This window comes from Sturnira hondurensis, unplaced genomic scaffold (genome assembly GCF_014824575.4).
Source record: "Sturnira hondurensis isolate 20B ecotype Veracruz unplaced genomic scaffold, ASM1482457v3 Scaffold0000856, whole genome shotgun sequence".
Classification (NCBI taxonomy): Eukaryota; Metazoa; Chordata; class Mammalia; order Chiroptera; family Phyllostomidae; genus Sturnira; species Sturnira hondurensis.
The window spans coordinates 29828-54848 of record NW_028073487.1 but is presented as its reverse complement, the minus strand read 5'-3'; positions in this window follow the sequence as shown (position 1 = coordinate 54848).

Here is a 25021-nt window from a genome sequence, read left to right as displayed (position 1 = left end):
TGTATTACAGATCCCCAGATGATTTCAATGTGCAGTGAAGTTTGAGAACCACTGTCATAACTGATAAACTCAAAGGAAAATCAAGTTTCAGTAAAGGTGAAGACATGGTATGGTAATTTCAAAGGATGAGGTATATGAAGTAATAGAGGAAGGCTACAGTGATAAAATCTTTTGGCTTTATAATGAGCATAACAGCATGGAGGTGATGGCAGGCTTGGGTTTTGGGGTACCATTATCCTAGATTTAAATCCAGGCTTTACCACCTTTTAGTTTTATGATTGTGAGCAAGTTATATACCTTGTTTCAGACTAAATGTCCTCATTTCCAAAATTATTTTGTTACTAGTAGCTATCTTGTTTGTTTTACCTGTTTGTCATGTCTCACTGAAATGTCAAGTCCATAAGAATAGAAACCTTGTCTATCTTTGTTCAAATTGCATTCCCACTGCCCAGAACAGAGCTTGGCCATGCAGTAGATGTTTATATTTTTAAAATGTATAATGAAAATACTTTATATTTTTTATTGTTTACTATATGATGGTACTCTTTCCTAAGCACTTTATGTCCATCCTTTTATTCAAGTCAACCACAGGAGATGGTTACCACGATAATTTCTAATTTTCAGATGAAGACGATTAAGCAAAGGTCAGTTAATTAGTAAATTGTATATGTGGCTTTACATGGCATGGAAAGCAGTTAGATAATTTTTTAAAATCACTAAATGCTAGCAAACAATGAAAAAAGGATAAAAGGTATAGTAAAAGTAGCTGCCCTTGAGATTCTGAGAGAAATTCATGTTAGGGTGTGTATATGAGGTCTCATGCACTAGAACTGAACATTGAGATATCAAAAGCAAGGTGTTATTCAGAAGCGTACAACCTTTGTTTACATTCCAGATAAAGCATGAGTAAAAACATATTTCATGCTTGTACAAAGCTAGTGGAAGAGGATGGAGTAGCAAGTCCTATATACCAAAAGAGGTTGGATTTTGGCTTAACCTCTTGTCTATATTATTGGAGAACTAATTGGCCTCTGTCAAAATTTATCATTGATTATTATTATATGGAAGAAAGCACTGAAGAAAGTCATGGTGTTTTAAGCCAAAAATATAATATTCTTTGTAAAAGTTTGTAATGAGCAGTTTATCTTCTGTTAACAGAGTAGAAAAAATACTACACAAACTTCAACTTCATCATGTTTTGTAAAAGCTATGATATGGCCTCAGCAGTTTTTAGCTTTTATATTAGTAATTATAGGAATGAAAGGTATTTATGCCCCCAAACCCATTTTGAATCTAGCCAATCTGTTGAGATTGTCAACAATGTAGAAAATTATTCCTTAGAACATTTTCATGTGTAGGCTTTTTAAAAACAGAGTATTTTTATTATTTGTTAAGCATCAAACTTCATCGTAAAGCACAGTCTACTTTATTTGGAGTTGTAGCACTCTTCCTTTGTACGTATATTGTACTCTTAACTTGACAATTTACTCAAATGATCTTCTTGAAGTTCATCCATGTAATCACAGCATAACAGATGACCATTAGAGGATCAGAGCTAAAATGTATAGAATGCCAAGCAATCTCCAGACAGGACTAAAAGGAAATTGCCTGCCAACTTGGTACTGATAGGGAGAGGTTTGCTTTATGCACTGTCCAGTAAATTGCATGCCCTATTTAGCAAAAGTGATATATAGAGCTGAATTAAAAATCATGTCTATCCATATAATCTATTGATTTCTGTAAGATTTCTTTCTTGAAATAATGTAAATAAAAGGACAATGTTGAAGAAATGAAAAATTAATGCTATCAGAGACAGAGAGTATACATTTAAATTTAATACACTAAAAGCAAACATACCCTTTTTAAAATTTGGAATTCTCTTTCATTTGAAACTACTTTCATTGGTAAAGTCCCTTTTAAAGAATACTACATTAATATATATTCAGAAAATTTCTATATTATATAAAAGAAAAAGGCATTACCATAGTCTAATGACTCAAACAAAATATTTGTTCAAGCAAACATATTTCTCTAAGGTGATTCTTTTTATTAGCCTGTAAATAACATGCCAGAGTTCTGCTACAAGATCTTTACCTATGCACATCATTTCTCAAGCTACATGTCATATACAACACCTCAAAATACACTTGGTTAAAACAACTTTTTGTATAGCAGACACAGCTACATATGCAATGACTGATGAGGAATAGGGTAGATTTAATTATTGTTCCCAATTCCTTATTCCCTCCCTCTAACAGAATTCTGTTCACGTTCCTGTGTAGTGCCTATTAATAAAAAGAGGTGAGTTTTATACCTCTGCCTCATTGACTTTCAGCTTCACCACATGACTAGCTTTGGACAATGAATAGTTAGTAGGTGTGATGCAAGTGGAAGCTGTCATAGTGTTGGTGTGGTTTGCCTTGGCCTTTTGTCCTTCTGTGCAAGAACCACAAAAGTAACTGAAGCACCCTGCTTTTCTCAGATTGAAAGACACGTGGAGGCCCTGGCTGGTGTAGCTCAGTGGATTGAGCGCGGGCCTGCGAACCAGACGATCGCGGTTCCATTCCCAGTCAGGGCACATGCTTGGGTTGCAGGCCAGTTCCCTGCAGGGGATGCACGAGAAGCAACCATACATTGATGTTTCCTTCCTCTCTCCTTCCCTTCCCCTCTAAAGATAAATAAATAAAATGTTTAAAAAAAAAGACACGTGGAGAAGACCTCAACCTAAATAACAGGTTGAAACAAAGCCAATCTGACTGACCTGAAAAACTGTAACCAATAGAAAAGAATGCTTATTATTTTAAACCATTGAGATTTAGGAGTTACTTGTTCTGCAGTATCATTTTAGCAGAGAACTGAAGTATAAAAGGAGAACCAGAGAAACTTAGGTACAGGTGAAGAAAAGGAACTTTCTCAAGGTTATATAGAAAATTATGGCTAGGGAAGATAGCAGGGAGATAAGTGGGAGCAGGGTCCACTTCCCCCTGCACACAGCTGAAAAACCTAGCTGATCTTCCGAGGAACAGAGTGAACAGCCAACAGTACCCTAGCGTATATGAAGAATGGAGACCCCAAACTGTAGAGGACATTGAAAAGTCGGACAGTAAGGAGAGTGCTTCAGGACAATAAGGTCCCTGGGTCCAGCATGGGTGCAAGGGTGACTGCAGCCCCAGGGCCTGCACCCACGGGGCCTGCCACAGGGTTCTTGGGAGAGAGCTGAGTCAACAGCTCCCTCCCCTGCCAAACAAAGTTTGAGCAGCACCAGGAGAGATCTGGTTGCTTGAAGTCACAGGGAGGCAATAAGGATGAAGTAGCATACACATAGGGGTGGTGTGCAGCCACGAAGACTGTGGACACAGGCTGGGGAGATTGGGCCATGGCAGGCCATGACCCAGATAGTCCCTGGTCTGGTTGGAAACTGGGACTGTGTAGGATGCCAGGCTGTTGTATGGAGCAGCAGGCTTGAGCAGGAGGAATTTTTCAAAAAGAAAAAGTGAGAAAAGAGAATCTCGGTGGCTGTTTGCGGAATTCTTCTACAGCAGCCGCCCTGGCCTCTGTGCCCCTAACCCTACACAGACCCCAACCCTACTCAGCAGCTGCCCAGCTGAGTGTGCACCCATGTAGCAGGGACAGTACCTATCAGAACCTGAGGGATCAGTGGCTGCTCCTCCTGGAACATTTTAAGGCCCAGGACAGAGGGTGTCTGACCCCGCAGCCCAGAGGCACATTGCACCCAAACCCTGCACCCCCGGAAGAAGCAACCAGAGGAGGCATGAACCTGCAGCAGCAGCAGCCACAGTAGCATTCCTACCCTGCAGGGTCAACTGGCTCTCTAGGAGGAAAGTGGAGATAGCTCTGCAGAGGAGAACTGCAGGGCTCAGGGAGTCAGCAATCCCCAGAAAGCCTGAACTCAATGGGGAGGCTGAACTAGCCTGAAGGGGCATCTAGGACAGCAAAGAGGTAGAATGTGGTGTGTGAATTGCCCCTAACTGGTGCACCTCAAGGACAGCACAACTTGTGGACTGAAGGCCTAGGCTGGGCACAGAGGGGAACTGGGGGCCCAGCAGCAAACTGAGGAACTGGGCTGGAGGCTGAGCTAGTGCAGCTCAGGAAGGGAAAAAAGCGAAACCAATCCCCCCTCAGCCTGCTGCAGTCAGGAAGACAAGTAGAACGGGCTTGGCCAGTTTGAAGCCAGCAGAATGCTTTTTTTTTTTTAGTAATTTTGTTCTTTTAACTCCATTTTCCTTTCTTTCCCTTTTTATCTCTCCTTCCTTCCTTCTCCTTTCCCCCCTCCACAAGTGAGACAATAAAACCTGGAGCTGTGAAAAGACCAGGGTTGGACCCAAAGAGGGGTCATCCCAACAGCTGAGACAGTGAGACCAATTTCACTTTGCTACTCCAGAAAACTTGCAAATTATTGTATATTTGTGTTATTATTTTTTCTCACACCTTTCATTTTATTAATATTTTTGTATTTCTTTTCATTTTGTTTAGTCTTTTATGTTTGGCTGGTTAAATCGCATTGTTTGACTGGTTTCCCTTGTTCTATCTTTCATAGTGTATTTTTAATTTATTGTCTTTCACTGCACGTGCGCTCCATTAGCACACTACTCTAGGTCCTATACTTCCTATTCTTGTTATCCAGATCACATAGATTCTGTCATGATTGTTGCTCCATTATTGTAAATATTTGCTGTTCCATACAATTGTAAATATTACACAGCACCCTTCAGGGGCTTAGCCCACTTCACTGCTTCCTGAACTGTATTACTGTTGTGGTTAACTCTATACTCTCACACACTAGACCTATTTTCTATCCTTTACTCTCACTTTACCTCACAATCTCACTTCCCCTCCACAAACACACTGTTTTTAAGATACAACTCACAATCATCCCCTGCCAACAAGAGTCTTATCTTCTCTCCACCCTTTCTAAAAATTGGTTAGTTGGGTGAAATATCATGGTTAACACTATACATATAAAAAGGATCTCCTATCTCTTCTCTACAGGTTGGTACTTTAAATAGATAGAATACACTCCTGCTGTCTTAAACCATTTTGCCTCCCCCTCCAACTGTTCACAAAAAAAGAGTAGTTGGAAGTTGTGAACACCAGTATATATGCTGGAGGAGAAAACACACCAACAAAGGAACCACCAACAGATAACAACAGAAGAAGCTGAACGAGGGAGTGGAAGCCACGTTAATTCAACCCAGGATTTATCTGGAAATACAACTAAATGGTGTAGTAATTACTTAGAACAAACAATTAAACAAGAGCAAAAGAGAATCTCAAAACCCCGTATACATAAAAGAACCAGCTTAAACATAACCTTTCCACACCTGCACATCAGAATACAAGACATGGTGTATGGAGTGACCCTCAGTTAACCAACAGGAAGAAAGGGTCCACCAAAGAAAGACCGAGCAACAACCAAAACCTAAAGATATACAGAGAGCCAACATAAACTACAGCCCAAGATCAATGAGCTCAGGAGATTAAGGAGACTGCACCACTGATTCTCACTGGTCTTCCACCATTGAAGTTCACGCCATAAATGCAGGGAGTCAGAGAGATCAACTTAAAAAGCAGAGGCTAATAAGAAGAGTCTCACAAACAATATGAAGACAAAGAAACAATCTCCAAATGAAAGGATAGGAGGAAGCCTCAGAAAGAATGATAAATTAAATAGAGGCAAGTCAACTATCAGATACTGATGTCAAACCAATGGTTATCAGGAAGCTCAATGAGCTCACAGAGAACTACCAAAAACTACAGGGAATCTATAATGAACTCACTGTAAAATGTATGAACATGGAAAAGGAAACAGAAACTATCAACAAGGGCAAAGAGGAAATGAAGAACACAATTTCTGAACTGAAGGACACATTATAAGGAATCAAAAACAGGCTAGATGAATGAAGCATAAGATCAGATCAGTGAGCTGGAGGACAAGGTACAAACACCCAGAAAGATAAAAAATAAAACAAAAGAAAGAAAAGAGACCCAGAAATAAAGAAGAGGGGTTAAGAGAAATGCAGGACAACATGAAACGTAATAATATCCATATAATGGGGATACCAAAAGAAGAAGAAGAAGAGCAAGAGAGAGAAAACTTGTTTGAAAAAAGTAATGATAGAAAACTTCCCTAATTTGATGAGAGAAGAAGTCACACAAATCCAGGAAACACAGAGAGTCTCAACCTAGAGGAACCCAAAGAGGCCCACTTAAAGACACATCATAATTAAAGTGGCAACATTTCAAGACAAAGAGAGAATCTTAAGGGCAGCAAGGGAAAAACAGAAAATAATACACAAAGAAACCCTTATAAGTCTAGCAACTGAGTTCCCAATGGAAATGCTCCAAGCCAGAAGGGAATGGCAAGAAATATTCCAAGTAATGAGAACCACAGGCCTACAACCAAGACTACTTTATCCAGCATAGCTCTCATTAAAAATGGAAAGCCAAATAAGGAGTTTTGGGAACAAAAGAAGCCTCAAAGAATACACATCCTCCAAACCAGCTCCACAACAGTAGCTAAAGGGTTTCCTTTAAGAAGAGGAAGAAAAAAAGCGAAAGAGAGAGAAAGATGGCAGAAAAATGGCAATTAGTAAGTATCTATCAATAAGAACCTTAAATGTAAATAAATTCAACATCCCAATAAAAAGACATAGAATAGCAGAATGGATAAGAAAGCATAACCCATGTACGTATATACTGCCTACAAGAGACCCACCTCAGAACAAAGGACCTATTGCAGACTGAAAGTGAAGGGCTGGAAACAAATTTTCCAAGCAAATGGACAGGAAAAAGAAAGCCAGGGTAGCAATACTTGCATCAGACAAAATAAACTTCAATAAAAGAGGCATAAAAAGAGACCCAGAAGGGCATTCATAATACTCAAGAGAATAATCCATCAAGAAGACATAAACATTGTAAATATATGTTCAACCAACATAGGAGCACCCAAACACATAAAGAAAATCTTGGAGGACTTCAGGAAAGATATCGACAGCAACATGAGAATAGTAGGGGATTTTAACACCTCACTGTCAAAAATGGACAGTTCTTCTAAACAAAATATCAACAAGGGTATTGTGGCATTGAACAATGCCCTAGATCAAATGGACTTAACTGATATATAGAGAGCCTTTCATCCCAAAGAAGCTAAATACACATTCTTTTCATATGCACATGGAACATTTTCAAAGATACACCACATGATAGGACACAAAACAAGCCTCAGAAATTCAATAAAACTGAAATCATATCAATCATTTTTCTCCAACCACAAGGTACTGAAACTACAAACCAATCTCAAGGAAAAAGAACAAAGACATTCAAACTCATGGAGATTGAATAGCATGCTATTAAACAATGAATGGGTCAGGAATGAGATTAAGGAAGAAATGAAAAATTTTCTGGAAACAAATGAAAATGACCTCACCACCATCCAAAACTTATGGGACACAATGAAGGCAGTCAGGAGAGGGAAGTTCATAGTGATTCAGGCCTACCTAAAAAAGATAAAAACATTTCAAACCAACAACCGACCCCAATGCCTACAAGAACTCGAGGAACAAAAACAAAGACAGCCCAGAGCAAGTAGAAGGAAGGAGTTAACTAAGGTCAGAAGAGAATTAAATGACATAGAGACTAAGCACAATTCCAATGATAAATTAATCCAGGAGCTGGTTCTTTGAAAACAAGCAAAATCAACAAGCCTTTAAGCAAACACATCAAAAAAAAAAAAAGAAAAGAAAAGCAAGAAAGAAAGAAAAGAAAGAAAGAAAAGAAGACCCAAATAAACACAATCAGAAATGAAAGAGGAAAGATTACAACTGACACCACAGATATACAAAGGATTTTAAGAAATTACTATGAAGAACTATATGCCAAGAAATTTGAAAACCTAAGTGAAATGCACCAATTTTTAGAAAAAAATTATGTTTCAAAACTCAATAAAGAAGCAGAAAGCCTGAAAGACTAATAACAGCTGATGAAAGTGAAATAGTAATCAAAATGCTTCTGACAGACAAAAAACCTGGACTAGATAGTTTCACAGAATTTTACAAAGCATTTAAAGAAGAGCTAACTCCCATCTTCCACAGATTATTCCAAAAAATTCAAGAATGTGGAAGACTCCCAAACTCTTTTTATGAAGCTAGCATCATTGTAATCCCAAAACCAGATAAAGACATAACAAAGGAAGAAAACTTCAAGCCAATAACACTGATGAACATAGATGCTAAAATCCTCAAAAAATATTGCAAACCTCATCAACCAATACTTTCAAAAGATTGTACACCATGACCAAATGGAATTCATCCCAGGGATGCAAGGATGATAGAATATTCACAAATCAATAAACATAATACACCACATAAACAAAACCAAAGACAAACATCACATGATCATATTAATAGATGTGGAAAAAGCATTTCATATGGTACTGTACCCAGTTATGATAAAAACACTCAGCAAAGTGGGAATGGAGGGAGCATTCCTCAACTTAATAAAGGCCATATACAAGAGACCTACAGCCAACATCATACTCAATGTACAAATACTTGGAACTTTTCTGCTAAGCTCAGGAATAAGACAAGGTTGCCTGCTGTCTCCACTCCTATTCAACATAGTACTAGAAGTCCTATACACAGCAATCAGACAAGAAAATGAAATAAAAGTAACCCAAATTGGAAAGGAAGAAGTAAAACTGTCATCGTTTGCAGATAACATGAGTGTACATAGAAAATCCTAGACTCCACCAAAAAACTACCCTACCTAATAAATGAATTTGGCAAAACTGAAGGATACAAACTCAATATTCAGAAACCAGAAACATTTTTTGTAGCAATAAAATACCAGAAACAGAAATCAGGAAAAAAATTTCACTTGACATAACAACAAGAAAAATAAAGTACTTAGGAATATACCTAACCAAGGAGGTAAAAGAACTTTACTCAGAAAACAACACAACATTGGAGAAAGAAATTGAGGAAGACACAAGCAAATGGAAGCATGTGCCATGCTCATGCATTGGAAGAATTAACATGATGAAAATGTTCATACTACCCAAAGCAATTTATAGATTCGATGTAATCCCTATGAATGTGCTGATCACATATTTCACAGATATAGAACAAACATTTCAAAGATTTACATGGAACCATAAATGACCACAAATAGGCTCAGCAATTTTGAGAAAGAAGAGCAAAGAAGGAGGGATCACAATACCTGATACCAAACTGTATTACAAGGACACTGTAATCAAAACAGCCTGGTACTGGAATAAAAACAGGCACATAGACGAATGAAACAGAACACAGAGCCCAGAAATAAACCCAAGTTGCTACACTCAATTAATATTTGATGAAGGAGGAAGAAGCACAAAAATGGAGTAAAAATAACCTCTTCAACAAATGGTGTTGGGAGAGCTAGACAGCTACATGAAAAAAATATGAAATTTGATCACCAAATTACATCATAGAAAAAAATAAATTCTAGGTGGGTAAAAGACTTAAATATAAGTTGTGAGACCATAAAAGCCCTAGAGGAAAACATGAGCAGGAAAATCTCAGACATTCTACTCAGCAACATCTTCATTGATATGTCCCCTAAAGCAAGGGACATAAAGAAAAGAATAAACAAATGGGACCTCATCAAATTAAAAGACCTCTGTATGGCCAAAGAAAACAGCATTAAAATGAAAAGAGAATCAACTATATGGAAAAACATATTTGCCAATGATACCTCAGACAAGGGTTTGATCTCCAAAATATGTAAAGAACTCCTATGACTCCACTTCAAGAAGACAAAAAAACATTAAAAATGAGCAAAAGACTTGAACAGACACTTCTCTAAGGAGGACATACAGAGGGCCCAAAGACTTATTAAAAGATGCTTTGCATCACTAGCCATTGGAGAGTTGCAAAATAAAACCAGAATGAGATACCACCTCGCATTGGTCAGAATGGCCATGATAAACAAATCAACAAACAAGTGTTGAAGAGGATGCAGAGAAAATGGATCTCTAGTACACTATTGGTGGGACTGCAGACTGGTACAATCACCGTGGAAAACAGTATGGAATTTCCTCAGAAAACTAAAAATAGAACTGCCTTTTGACCCAGCAATTCCACTGCTGGAATTATGCCCTAAGAGCCCTGAAACACCAATCCAAAGGAACCTATGCACTCCAGTGTTCATAGCAGCACAATTTACAATAGCCAAGTGCTGGAAGCAACCTAGGTGCCCATCAATACATGACTGGATCAAAAAACTATCATACATTTACAAAATGGAATTATACACAGCAGAGATAAAGAAGGAGCTCCCACCCTTTGCAACAGCATAGATGGAACCGGAGAGCATTATGCTAAGTGAAATAAGCTAGGCAGTGAGGGACAAATACCATATAATCTCACCTTTAACTGGAACATAATCAACAAGAGGAAAATGCAAGCAAAATATAACCAGAGACACTGAAATTAAGAACAATCTAACAACAGCCACAGGGGGGGAGGAGGAGGGGACAGTGGGGAGAGGGGTTTTCAGGAACTACTATGAAGAACAATGGACAATACTACCCAAAGCAATTTACAGATTCAATGCAATACCTATTAAAGTACCAATGGCATATTTCACAGACATAGAACAAACACTTCAAAAATTTATGTGGAACAATAAAAGACCCTGAATAGCAGCTGCAATTCTGAGAAAGAAGAACAAAGTAGGAGGGATCACAATACTTGATATCAAACTGTATTACAGGCCACTGTAATCAAAACAGCCTGGTACTGGCATAAAAAACAGGCACATAGACCAATGGAACAGAATAGAGAACCCAGAAATAAATCCAACTCTCTACAGTCAATTAATATTCAACAAAGGGGGCAGTATCATAAAATGGGGTAAAGATAGCCTCTTCAACAAATGGTGTTGGGAGAACTGGACAGCTACATGCAAAAAAAATGAACCTTGAGCACCAACTTACACCATACACCAAAATAAATTTAAGGTGGATAAAAGACTTAAATATAAGCTGTGACACCATTAAAGTCCTAGAGGAGAATATTGGCAGGAAAATCTCAGATATTTCATGCAGCAACATGTTTACTGATATGTCCCCTAGAACAAGGAATATAAAAGAAAGAATAAACAAATGGGATCTCATCAAAATAAAAAGCTTCTGTGTGGCTAAATAAAACAGCATTAAAATAAAAACACAACCAACTATATGGGAAACATATTTGCCAATGATACCTCAGACAAAGGTGTAATCTCCAAAGTATACAAAGAACTCACACGATTTCACTCTAAGAAGACAACTAACCCAATTAAAAAATGGGGAAAGGACTTGAACAGACACTTCTGCAAGGAAGACATACAGAGGATCCAGAGACACATGAAGAGATGCTCAATATCACTTGCTATCAGAGAGATGCAAATTAAAACCACAATGACATACCACTTTACACCGGTGAGAATGGCTATTATAAACAAAGCAATAAACAACGAATGTTGGAGAGGGTATGGGGAAAAGGGGACTCTGGACCACTGTTGGTGGGATTGCAGACTGGTACAACCATTATGGACAACAGTATGGAATTTTCTCAGAAAACTAAAATTGGATCTGCCTTTTGACCCAGCAATTCCACTGCTGGGATTGTATCCTAAGAACCCTAAAACACCAATCCCAAAGAACATATACACCCCAATGTTCATAGCAGCACAATTTACAATAGGCAAGAGTTGGAAGCAACCTAGGTGCCTGTCAGTAAATGAATGAATCAAAAAACTATGGTACATATACACAATGGAATTTTATGCTACAGAAAGAAGGAAGGAACTCCTACCTTTTGCAACATCATGGATGGAACTGGAAAGCATTATGCTGAGTGAAATAAGCCAGGTGTTGAAGGACAAATACCATATGATCTCATCTTTAACAGGAAGCTAAACAACAAAACAAATAAGCAAGCAAAATATAACCAAAGACACTGAAATAGAGAACAGGCTGACAGTGACCAGAGGGGAGAGGGGAGGGAATTTCAGGGGAAATAGGGGAGGGATTTAGAGGAACATATATAAAGGATACATGGACAACAACTGAGAAGGGTGGAAATGGGAGGGGGTGGAGCACGGGGGTGGGATGGGATGGGAGTAATAGACAGAAAACTGTACTTGAAAAATAATTAAATGAAAAAATTGGGGTAAACAACCACACATAGACAAAACCAAGGGGGAGAGTGGAAGCAAGAAAGGGAGGTGGGTTTGGCTGGGGCATGGAGAAAATGCAGACAACTGTAATTGAACAACAATAAAGTAATTTTAAAAGTAAAAAAAAAAAGAAAAGAAAATGAGACTCAAAGGTAACAACTAGCTATTCTCATTTAATCCACGTACTTTATCCCCTTGACTAATACATCATTTTTTAGAGAGTAACTTATTTTCTTTTTAAAAAATATTTTATTTAGGGGACTTCCGCCAAAATGGAGGCATAGGTGGAAACACTGTGCCTTCTCCCACAACCAAGTTTGAATACAACAAAGGTTTGGAGAAACAAAGACACAACCAAAGGACAGAAAATTGAATTATACGGAAGTCCGACTACATCTAACCCTTCACCGGGGATGGTAAGAGGGGCGGAGCCAGCAGCGAGCAGGGTCGGGAAGGACAGGGCCCCCGACCCAGGCGCACAGGCAGACAGGAACCAGTTGGGGTGCGGGGCAGACTGCGGGCGCATATTCGCGCACAGTGAGACAGACCACGCAGGCCCCAGGGGACGAGGGCTGACGGCGGTGGCACACTCGCGTGCAGTGGGACGAAACGCGTGGGCCCGGTGACGGCAGCAACTGCGGCTCCGGTGAGGGCCGTGGCGGCAGGCGGCGGACAGGACGCCATAGTTCCTCTTTGACCCCGCCCCCACATACAACATCACAACCCAGCGACTTAGTTGCCCTGTTCTAGTGAACACTTTAGGCCTCTGATCCTGCTATGGAACAGGCATGAACAACCCGAAAGATGGCGCAAGAAGAACTCAAAGTCCCAGAGCCAATAACTCTAAGCAACCGAGAAATTGCCAGCCTCTCAGAAGCACAATTCAGGACACTATTTATCAGGATGCTCACAGAACTGGTAGATAACAGTCACAAATTAGAGGAACAAAGTCACAAATTAGAGGAACATATGAAGGCTAAACTAATTGAAATGAAAGGAGATGCACAGGAAACCAATAGTGACGGAAAGGAAACGGGGACTCAAATCAATGGAATGGACCAGAAGGAAGAACAAAACATCCCACCAGAAAGGAATGAAGAAATGAGAATTCAAAAAAATGAGGAGAGGCTTAGGAACCTCCAGGACATCTTTAAACGTTCCAACATCCGAATTATAGGGGTACCAGAAGGGGAAAAGAAACAGCCATGAGTGGAAAACATATTTGAACAAATAATAAAGGAGAACTTCCCCAGTCTGGCAAAGGAAATAGACTTCCAGGAAATCCAGGAAGCTCAGAGTGTGCCAAAGAAGTTGGACCCAAGAAGGAACACACCAAGGCACATCATAATTATATTAGCCAAGACCAAAATGAAGGAGAGAATCCTAGAAGCATCAAGGGATAAGGGGACAGTCACCTACAAAGGAGTACCCATCAGACTGTCAGCAGATTTCTCAAAAGAGACCTTCCAGGCAAGACTTTCTAACAAAGTCTTTAGATAGATAAAATTCCTCTCCAATAAAAACCCAAGAGTGAACTGATGTTGATCAGTCCCCCAGTCCCAAAATAATTAGGGATTTTAAGTCTTAATTCAATTATTATTACAGACTTTTTAGTTAACTTTCCAAGCCCAGAGGTCTGCAACCAGTGATAAAAAAAAAGCAGGATATGTAAATGGTGTTTCTTATACTACTTAAGGTCTAGCAAAAAAAAAAAATTAAGTATCTACTGCCCTTAGTTATGCCTTGAATAAACTCAAGTGTTTCAGGTGAGTAGGCAATATATTCCCAGGAGAATATTATTTCCTATTAGATCATTTAAACATAAATCTATTTTGAAATTTCCCTGATTTTCATAATTTTTAAATTAATGAATGTAAAAGTAATTAAATTAATGGGTTAATAAAATTATGCTGGATAATAGTTATATTTTATTGGCATATACTGAAATATTTATTGGTATTATAAACATTCAAGCATTTTTCTTGACTGTAAGTTACATAACATGATGTAGAAAAATAATTATTCTTTTTTCTCTTGAGCAAAAATAAAAGTTATAGGTCCAAGTTATTTATTAACCTGTAAATATTGGGATTGAAAAAATAATTAAAAGGGGGTAAAATAATGCTAAACATTGGAAATTAGAAAGGTCAACACACTGTTTAGAATAAGTCTATGTTTGAAAGCATTTGGAAAGGTATTGGAGATTTTCAGTGGTCTCAAGTTTTCTTCAGTGTTTTCACTACACACAAACTAGTTTAATAAAATATGAAAACCTGTAAAATTATCAAAGTGTTCTCCTTTTTCTGTCTAATTATTTGGAAATGGTTCAAATTATTAAAAAGTAAGATAAACAACCCAACTTTTTCAAATTGATATTTTAAAAACAATTAATTTTAGTACAAAAAAGGTGATACAGCTGAAACATTTTGAGAAACATTTTAAAATGAAAACCTTCCTTTATTCTGGAAAACTAATATATGTTTATAGCTTATGTCCCCCTCTCCATGCTTATTTCTTACCGCTCCCTGACATATAATGTACCTTCCATCCACACTGAATCAGTTGTGGTTCTCAGACTTTTCATGCTGGTTAGGGCACATGTGTCTTTGCACATGCCACTGATTCTGCTCAGACCACCTTTGTTCCTCCTTTTGATGATTCAAGTCAAGGACATCTTCTGGAAATTTGTCCGTCCCTTGACCCTCAGTCATGATTATTGTTTGTGTACTTATTCAATTCTATATTCTAATTGAACAGCTCTTTTTCCCATACCTTGTCTTTCTCCTTGTCTACCTCTCCTCTAAACAACTGCTTTTCAAATTTCTATGACTACCTACTCAAAAACTTTAAAACTGAAAGTACAGTTACTGAAAGTACATCTGAACATGTACTTTCAGTAACTGTATGCATTGTTCTGCATATGTTTGCATGTCATATATTGATAAATATGTTAATTGAAAATACTTTGCTCATATATATGTATCCTACTAATAATTTATATATTAAACATATTCCAAGGTTTATTTTAAATAAAAAACAAATATAGAGTGTAATTTTAATGTAACATTCCTTCAGTTTTGAGAATCAATTTGGTCTCTCCTGATGTGTAAGCACCTCTCTAGATTATTATTTCCTTGAAAGAAGATAACTTTTTAAAAATGATTTGTAACTCTGGCACTTGTATTTGATAGATATGCACATCTCTTCACTTAATCTGTGAAAATAATGGGTTGATTTCAGGCAGCTGCTCTACAAGTTTCTAATTCATAGAATTGAGAATTACAGAAATGGATAGGAACCTAAAGGTCGCCAAACACCATATCCTAATTGAAGAGTTAAGTAAACTCAAACTCAGAGAGCTTAAATAATTTACTAGTATCACACATTCAGTGATTGATTACGAACTGGAGCCTCTGCTTCCATTTCCAAATCTCCCCATTCCAATACTATGCTCTTGCTGTGATCTCCTTATAATGGTGGAGAAATGTGAGGACAGTAGGCATTTTATACTATCTTTCTTCTTACACTTCTAACCTAAGTGATATTTCGAAAATAGACCAGGTGCACTGGGAATAATCCTTAACTAGATTTTCTCCTTCAACTGGTTATTCTGGTTCACTGAAAATGCCAGTCTGATCTAGAAGCTGCTGAAACTGACAGTTTCAAAGCCTAACTTAGACTATAGTAGTCTCTAGACAATTGCTATCTGATAGAACTTTCTGTGATAATATAAATAGTCAACATCTGTACCATCCAATACTTGATTTTTACTTTAAAATATGACTATAGTAGTTGAGGAAATGAAATTTAATTTAATTTGCATTTTATTTTATTTAACACTAAACAGTCACATGTGGCTAGTGCCTATTATATGGGAGATTATGGCTCTACACCCAGATGGTAAAAAGCCAAATTAAGATGTAGAAAAATATTTGTGCAGAAATATTTTTTTAATTTGGTGTCCACAAGAAAACCAGTATATTTTTTAATCAGCTTGCAGAGATAGCATCCAGAGAAAAATGAAAGAGAGCAATGAGTAGATAAAAAAAGAGTAATGAGTATGTCACAAGCATATTAGGATAACCAGCTAAAATTTTTTTCCTTTTAGAAAACATTTTTAATTATTTTGTTTATTAATTTTAGAGAGAAGAAGAAGAGAGAGAGACAGATATCAATTTTGTTGTTCCACTTATTTATGCATTAATTAGTTGATTCTTGTTTGTGACCTGACCAGAAATTGAAACCACAACCTTGGCATTTGGGGACAACACACTAACCAACTGAACTATCTGGCCAGGGCTTAGAAAATATTTTTGAACTGCACTTCTCAAACTTTAATGTGCATATGAGTGACTTGAGGAGAGGGTTGGGTTTTTTTTTAATTAAAAAAGGTTGAACCCAAAGAAGCACACACCAAGGCACATCATAATTGCATTACCCAAGATTAAAGATAGGGGAAAAGCAGGGGAAAAAAGGAGACAGTTACCTACAAAGGATTTCCCATAAGACTGTCAGCTATTTTATCAAAAGAAACCTTGCAGGCAAGAAGGGGCTAGAAAGAAGTATTCCGAGTCATGAAAGCCAAGGACCTACATCCAAGATGACTCTAACCAACAAAGCTATCATTTAGAATGGGAGGGCCGATAAAGTGCTTATCAGATAAAAGAGTTCATCATCACCAAGATCTTATTATATGAAATGTTAAAGGGACTTATCTAAGAAATAGAAGAAGATAAAAAATATGAACAGTAAAATGACAACAAACTCACAGTTATCAACAACTGAACCTAAAAAACAAAAACAAAAACAAAAACTGAGCAAACAACTAGAACAGGAACAGATTCACAGAAATAGAGATCACTTGGAGGGTTATCAGCAAGGAGGAGGAGGGGGAGAATGGGGGAAAAGGTACAGGGAATAAGAAGCATAAATGTTAGGTACAGAATAGACAGGGGGAAGTTAAGAATAGTATGGGAAATGGAGAAACCAAAGAATTTATATGTATGACCCATGGACATGAATTAAGGTGGGGGAATGATTGTGGGAGGGGGAGTAAAGGGCAGAGGGGAATAAAGGGGAGAAAAAATGGGACAACTGTAAAGCATAGTCAGTAAAATATATTTTAAAAAAGAAGTTAGATACCAACATGGTGGCAAGATAGTTTGGAACAAAGTCCGCTTTCCCCTACACACAGGTGGAACACCTAGTGAATCTTCTAAGGAACAGAGTAAATAGCCAATGGTATCTTAGCATACGTGAAGATTGGAGTCTAAAATTGTAGAAGATATTGAAAAGTCAGACAGCAAGGAGAGTGCTTCAGGACAATAAGGTCCCTCAGACTAGCATGGGGACCTGAGAGGCTGCAGCTGCAGGCCTGGCGCCTGCTGGGTCTGCTGTAAGATTCTTGGGAGAGAGCCAGGTCAAAGGCTCCCTCAGTTGCCAAACATAGTTTGAGCAGCACCAGGAGGGACCTGGATGCTTGAAGTCACAGAGCGGCAGGAAATAAAGACAAAGTGGCAAAACCCAGGGGTGGCCTGCACCCACTGAGACTGTGAACACAGGCTGGGAAGAGTTGGGCCATGACAGGCCATGACTTGGACAGTCCCCTGTCTGGTTGGAGAGGTGGGCTGTGTGAGAGGCCAGGCCCTTGTATGGAGCAGGATTGAACAGGAGGAATTTTTCAAAAAGAAAAAAGGAGGCCCTTAAAAAAGAAAAAGAAAAAGAAAACAGGAGGCACTTAGCAATTGATTGCGGAATTCTCCCAGGGCAGCCACACCCACCTCCCCTGGCTATGCTTGAGTACCCTCCACAGCCTCAGCCCACCTCTGCTGCCAGGACCACGACTACACCCCTAACCCCAAACCCAGTGGCAGAGGGTGCCCAGCTTCACCCGAAATCCCAGAAGTGCTCCACCAACCCAGCTACCCCTCACCCAGCTGCTGCGCACTCTCACCCGAAACCTAGGGGATGGTGCGCCCAAACCCTTGGCCCAGAGCCAGTCCCACTCCAGCGGCAGAGGCTGAATGCCTATGTCCATAACCCAGAGGTCTGAGACTGCCTGACCCTGCTGCCCCAGCTGCCAAGGCAGCTGCAGTGGAGGCCATGTGCTCACAACTCAGGCCCCAAACCTCTGGCCCAGCGGCTGAAGGTCCCACCCCAGTGGCAAAGACTCAGAGCTCACCCAGGCAGGCCCCAGAACGTAGTGCTCTTCACCCAATTGCCCAGAGGCACCTCGCCCCCAACCCCACCAATCCCCAGTCAACTTGATGTAGCCAGGAAGACCAGCAGAACTGGTTTGGCTTGTTTAAAGCCAGCAGGAGACTTCTTTCTCTGCCCCCACCTTTCTTTTTAAAAATTCCTTCTTCCTTCATTTCCCTTCTTTTTTTTTTAAATACCAAAGTAGACTTTTATTTTATTATCTTGTTTTCCATTATCATTTATCTCCCTTATACTCTCTACCACCTTCACCCCCGCCTCGCCCCTTGCAATCACCACATTGCTGTCCATGTCCATGAGTATTTTTTATTTAGCTTATGCCTCCACCTACCAAGTCCTCCCTCCATAGCTGTCATTCTGCTTTCTATGAGTCAGACTCTATTTGGCTTATTAGTTCAGTTTGTTCATTAGATTCCACATGTGAAGAAAATCACATGGTATTTGTCGTTTCCTGGCTGGCTTATTTCACTTAGCCTAATGTTCTCCTGGTCCACCCATGCTGACTCAAAGGACAAAATTTACTTCTTTTTTTAAAGCTAAATATTCCATTGTGTAAATGTCCACTAGCTATTTTAAACACACCTCTACTGATGGATACTTGGTCTGCTTCCATTGCCTATTGTAAATAACCCTACAATGAACATAGGAGTGCTTATATTCTTTCAAATTAGTGTTTCAGGTTCCTTCAGAAAAATTTTCCCAGAAGTAAAATTGCTAGGTCATAAGGCAGTTCCATTTATACTTTTTTATGGTTTCCTTTGCTGTGCAATCACTTAGGTTTGGTATAGTCCCATTTGTTTCTTTGCTTATTTATTTTTAATATATTTTATTGATTATGCTATTACAGTTGTCCAATTTCCCCCCTCTATTCCCCTCCACCATGCACACCCCTCCCACCCACATTCTCCACCTTTAGTTCATGTCCATGTGTTGTACATACAAGTTCTTTGATTTCTACATTTCCTATACTATTCTTAAACCACCCCCCTGTTTCTTTGGTACCTACCAGTTATGCTACTTGTTCTCTGTACCTTTTCCCCCTCTCTATCCCTCTCACTGCCCTGTTGATAATCCTCCGTGTGATCTCCACTTCTGTGATTCTATTCCTGTTCTACTTGTTTGATTAGTATTTTTTTTAGGTTTAGTTGTTAATAGTTGTGACTTTGTTGTCATTTTACTGTTCATAATTTTTACCTTTTTCTTAGGTAAATCCATGATGAACTCCTTGAACTTGACCTTATCTGAGAAGCACTTTATCTGTCCTTCCATTCTAAATGAAAGCTTTGCTGGATAGAGCAATCTTGGCTGTAGGTCTTTGGATTTCATTGTAGGAGCCAGCTACGATAAGAGCCAGCTGCAAGTAGAAATTCCAACAGGATGTAGTTAGGCCCCCACCCCAGAATGTAGTCAGTGTACAAGGCCAGTCAGGCATGAAGCTAGATAAGGAGAATGTGGAAGGCCAGTAGGAGGGAAAAAAAAAAGAAAAATATGTTCTGCCTTCCAACAAGAGGGTCCCACCAATGAGTAAGGAGGCTATTGTTCAATGGCACCAATCGCTAACAGCCACATCTGCTTCTGTATATTGCTTGCTTGCAGTATTCTATAAAAACCCTTTAGTCTGTAAGCCAGGCGCGACTTCCATATTGTAGCTCTGAGGAGCTACGGTGACTCCGGTCACAGTTGGGGAAGTTCGCCCCTGCGCAGGTTAAAAGTTTGGCCAATAAATAACATCTAAATGCTCTAAGTGCCTGGACATTTGGTTACTCGCTCTTCGAATGTAACATTCATGACTTGGAATACTTCTTTCCAGCCCCTTCTTGCCTGTAAGGTCTCTTTTGAGAAATCTGCTGACAGTCTTATGAGAACTCCTTTGTAGGTGACTGTCCCCTTACCTCTTGCTGCTTCCAGGATTTTCCCCTTATATTTAATCTTGGGTAATGTAATTATGATGTTCCTTGGTGTGTTCCTCCTTGGGTCCAACTTCTTTGGGACCCCCTGAGCTTCCTGTACTTCCTGGAAATCTTCTTCCTTTGCCATATTGGGGAAGTTCTCCTTCATTATTTGTCCAAATAAGTTTTCAATTTGTTGCTCTTCCTCTTCCTTCTGATACCCCTACAATCTGAATGTTGGAATATTTAAAGATTTCCTAGAAGTTCCTGAGCCTCTCCTCATGTTTTTGAATTCTTGTTTCTTTATTCTTTTCTGGCTGAATGTTTCTTTCTTCCTTCAGGCCCACGCCATTGATTTGAGTCCCAGTTTCCTTCCTGTCACTGCAGGTTCCCTGTACATTTTCCTTTACTTCACTTAGCATAGCCCTATTTTTTCATCTAATTTGTGACCATATTCAACCAATTCTGTGAGCATCCTAAATACCAGTGATTTGAACTGTGCATCTGATAGTTTGGCTATCTCTTTGTCGCTTAGTTGTATTTTTTCTGGAGCTTTGATCTGTTCTTTGGTTTGGGCCACTTTTTGTCTCGATGGGCCAGTTTTGTAGTGTGGGGCAGAGCCTTAGGTGTTCACCATGGTGGGCCAAACCACAACACAGCATTGTGATGCTATATGTTGGGGAGGGGTCCAAGAGGGAATAATGGCACTTGCTCCACTCTCTGACAGTTGTTGGTCACTTCCACTGCTACCCACTAACAAATTGGGTCCTTCTGGTGCCAATTCCCAAGTGGGTGGGCTTGTGTACATTCTAGGATCCTGTGGGGCTCTCCACCAAAATCCCCTGTGAGGCTGGGAGTTTCTCCTGCTGCCATTTCAACCCCCACCAGTGTTTTCAATCACAGGCTTTGAGGCTTTATTTCCCTATGATGAGACCCTGGGTTGCAAAGTCTGTCTCACTTCCCAGTTGTTCCTCCCAGTTTATCTGCCTGTGAATGTAGGACTACCCAGTCCACCAGCTGCCACCTCACTGGGTCCACAAGCTGCTGCCTCGGTCACCCTGGTCTTCCAGCCACTGCCTTCCTGCAAGTCCTCTCCTCCCAACTGCCTTTCTCTGCCCCTCCTACTGGTCTGGATGAATGGTTCTTCTCTAACTCTTTGGTTGTCAAACTTCCACACAGTTCAATTTTCTGTCAGTTTTGATCATTTTTTGTTTGTTTTTAAATTGCTGTTCTCCTTCTTTTGGTTGTGTGAGGAGGCACAGTGTGCCTATCTACACCTCCATCTTGGATGGAGGTCCTCCTTCTTTCCTTTTTATCCTTCTTTGCTTTCTCTCTTTCTTTTGTTTTAAATTGCTTCTTCCTTCCTTCCCTTTTTTTCTTTTTCTTTTTATTATCATAAATGAGATGATAAAATCTTGAGTTGTGAAAGAACCAGTTAGATCCAAACAGGGGTCATCCCAACAACTGAGACAAATTTCACTTTGCTACTCCAGAGAACTTGCAAGTTATAGTATATTTGTATTATTATTGTTTTCTCATTATTTTTTACATCTTTATTAGTATTTTTTAATTTCTCTACTTTCTGTTTAGTCTTTTCTGCTTGGTTTGTTAAATTGCATTGTTTGACTGCATTCTCTTGTTCTCTCTTTTATACTGTAATTTTAATTTTCCATCTTTCACTTCACTTGTGTTGCAATAGCACACTACTGTAGGTCTTGTACTTCCAAGTCTTGTTATTCAGATCACATACATTTTATCATATGATTGCTGCCCCATTACTGTTGTAAATAATTGCAGTTCCATACAATTGTAAATACTACACAACACCTGTCTCAGACCTCATTTCACTTCACTGTTTCCAGAACTTCAATACTGTTGTGGGGCCCTGGCTAGTGTATCTCAGTGCATTGAGCATAGGCCTGCAAACCAAAACATTGCTGGTTTGATTCCCAGTCAGGACACATGACTAGGTTGAAAGAAAATACTGCTGTGGGTAACACTGTTGTGGATAGGGTAACTCTATTCTCTCCCACATGACACCTATTTTTTATCCCTTACTCTCACTTTACCTTATAATCTGACCCCCCACAAGCTTTCTAGATCCAACTCATAATCCTCCGACCTTGAAAACAAGAGCCTTATCTCTTTTCTACCGTTTCTGAAACGTGGCTACTTGGGGGAAATAGCACAGTTGGCGCTATACATATCCAAAGGATTTCCTATCTCTTTTCTACAGGTTGGTACTTTAAATACCATAGAATACATTCCTGCTCTATTAAACCATTTGCCTTCCCCCTCCAAATGAACACAAAAAAAACAATGGGCCACAAAGACACAATCCCCAAATGAAATGAAAGGAGAAAGCCTCAGAAAAAATAATAAATGAAATAGAGGCAAGTCAATTATCAGATGACTTCAAAACAATGGTTATCAGGAAGCTCAATGAACAAACAGAGAACTATCAAAAACTACAGGGAACCTATAATGAACTCACTGCAAAATGTATGAATGAAAAAAAATAGAAACTATCACCAAGGGCCAAGAGGAAATGAAGAATACAATTTCTGAATTGAAGGGCACAGTACAATGAATCAAAGCAGGCTACATGAAGCAGAGGATCAGATCAGTGAGCTGGAGGACAAGGTAGAAAGAAACACTCAGAAAGACCAAGAAAAGAAAAAGAGACCCAGAAACAAAGAAGAGGGATTAAGAGAAATGAAGGGCAACATGAAATGTAATAATATCCGTATAATAGGGATGTCAGAAGGAGAAGAGCAAGGGATGAGAAACCTGTTTGAAAAAGCAATGATGGAAAACTTCCCAAATTTGATTAGAGAAAAAGTCACATAATCCAGGAAACACAGAGAGTCCCAATCTAGAGGAACCCAAAGAGGCCCACTACAAAACACGTCATAATTAAAATGAAAAAGAAAAAAAAACAAGACAGAGAGAATCCTGAAGACTGGAAGCAAAGAGGAAGTAACATACAAGGGAGCCTTAATACAAAATAGCAAAAAAACTTTTTAAAAAAAGAAATAGCAGCTGACTTTTCAATGTAAATGCTCCAAGCCAGAAGGGAATGGCAAGAAATATTCCAAGTAATGAGAACCACAGGCCTACAACCAAGACTACTTTATCCAGCAAGACTCTCAATTAAAATGGAAGGCCAAACAAGGAGATTTTTGGACAAAAGAAGCCTCAAAGAATACACATCCTCCAAACCAGCTCTGCAAAAGATGCTAAAGGGTTTGCTTTGAGAACATAAAGAAAAAAAAGTGAAAGAGAGAGGAACACAGGTACAAAAATGGCAATGAATAAGTTCCTACCAATAATAACCTTAAATGTAAATTGATTAAATGTTCCAATAAAAAGAAACAGAATGGCTGAATGGATAAGAAAACATGACCCACACATATGCTCCCTACAAGAGACCCACCTCAGAACAAAAGACCTGTACAGATTGAAAGTGAAGGGCTGGAAACAAATTTTCCAAGCAAATGGACAGGAAAAAAAGCCAGGGTAGCAATACTTACATGAGACAAAATAAACTTCAATAAAAGAGGCATAAAAAGAGACCCAGAAGGGCATTCATAATACTCAAGGGAATAATCCATCAAGAAGACATAAACATTGTAAATATATGTTCAACCAACATAGGAGCACCCAAACACATAAAGAAAATCTTGGAGGACTTCGGGAAAGATATCGACAGCAACATGAGAATAGTAGGGGATTTTAACACCTCACTGTCAAAAATGGACAGTTCTTCTAATCAAAATATCAACAAGGGTATTGTGGCATTGAACAATGCCCTAGATCAAATGGACTTAACTGATATATAGAGAGCCTTTCATCCCAAAGAAGCTAAATACACATTCTTTTCATATGCACATGGAACATTTTCAAAGATACACCACATGATAGGACACAAAACAAGCCTCAGAAATTCAATAAAACTGAAATCATATCAATCATTTTTCTCCAACCACAAGGTACTGAAACTACAAACCAATCTCAAGGAAAAAGAACAAAGACATTCAAACTCATGGAGATTGAATAGCATGCTATTAAACAATGAATGGGTCAGGAATGAGATTAAGGAAGAAATGAAAAATTTTCTGGAAACAAATGAAAATGACCTCACCGCCATTCAAAACTATGGGACACAGTGAAGCCAGTCCTGAAGGGGAAGTTCATAGTGATACAGGCCTACTTGAAAAAGATAGAAACATTTCAAATAAACAACCTAACCCAATGCCTACGAGAACTTTAGGAGCAACAATTAATACAACCCAGAGCAAGTAAAAAGAAGGAAATAACCAAGTTCAGAAGAGAGTTAAATGACACAGAGACTAAAGGCACAATTCTAAGAATCAGTAAACCCAGGAGTTGGCTGTTTGAAAACATAAACAAAACTAACAAGCCTTTAAGCAGGCTCATCAAAGAAAAAAAGAGAGAAAACCCAAATAGACACAATCAGGAATAAAAGAGGAAAGATTATAACTGACACCACAGAAACACAAAAGATTGTAAGAAATTACCATGAAGAACTATATGCCAAGAAATTTGAAAACCTAGCTGAAATGGACAAATTCCTAGAAAAATATAATCTTTTAAAACTCAGTGAAGAAGAACCACAAAGCCTGAACAGACCAATAACAGCAGATGAAATTGAAGCAGTAATGAAAAAGATT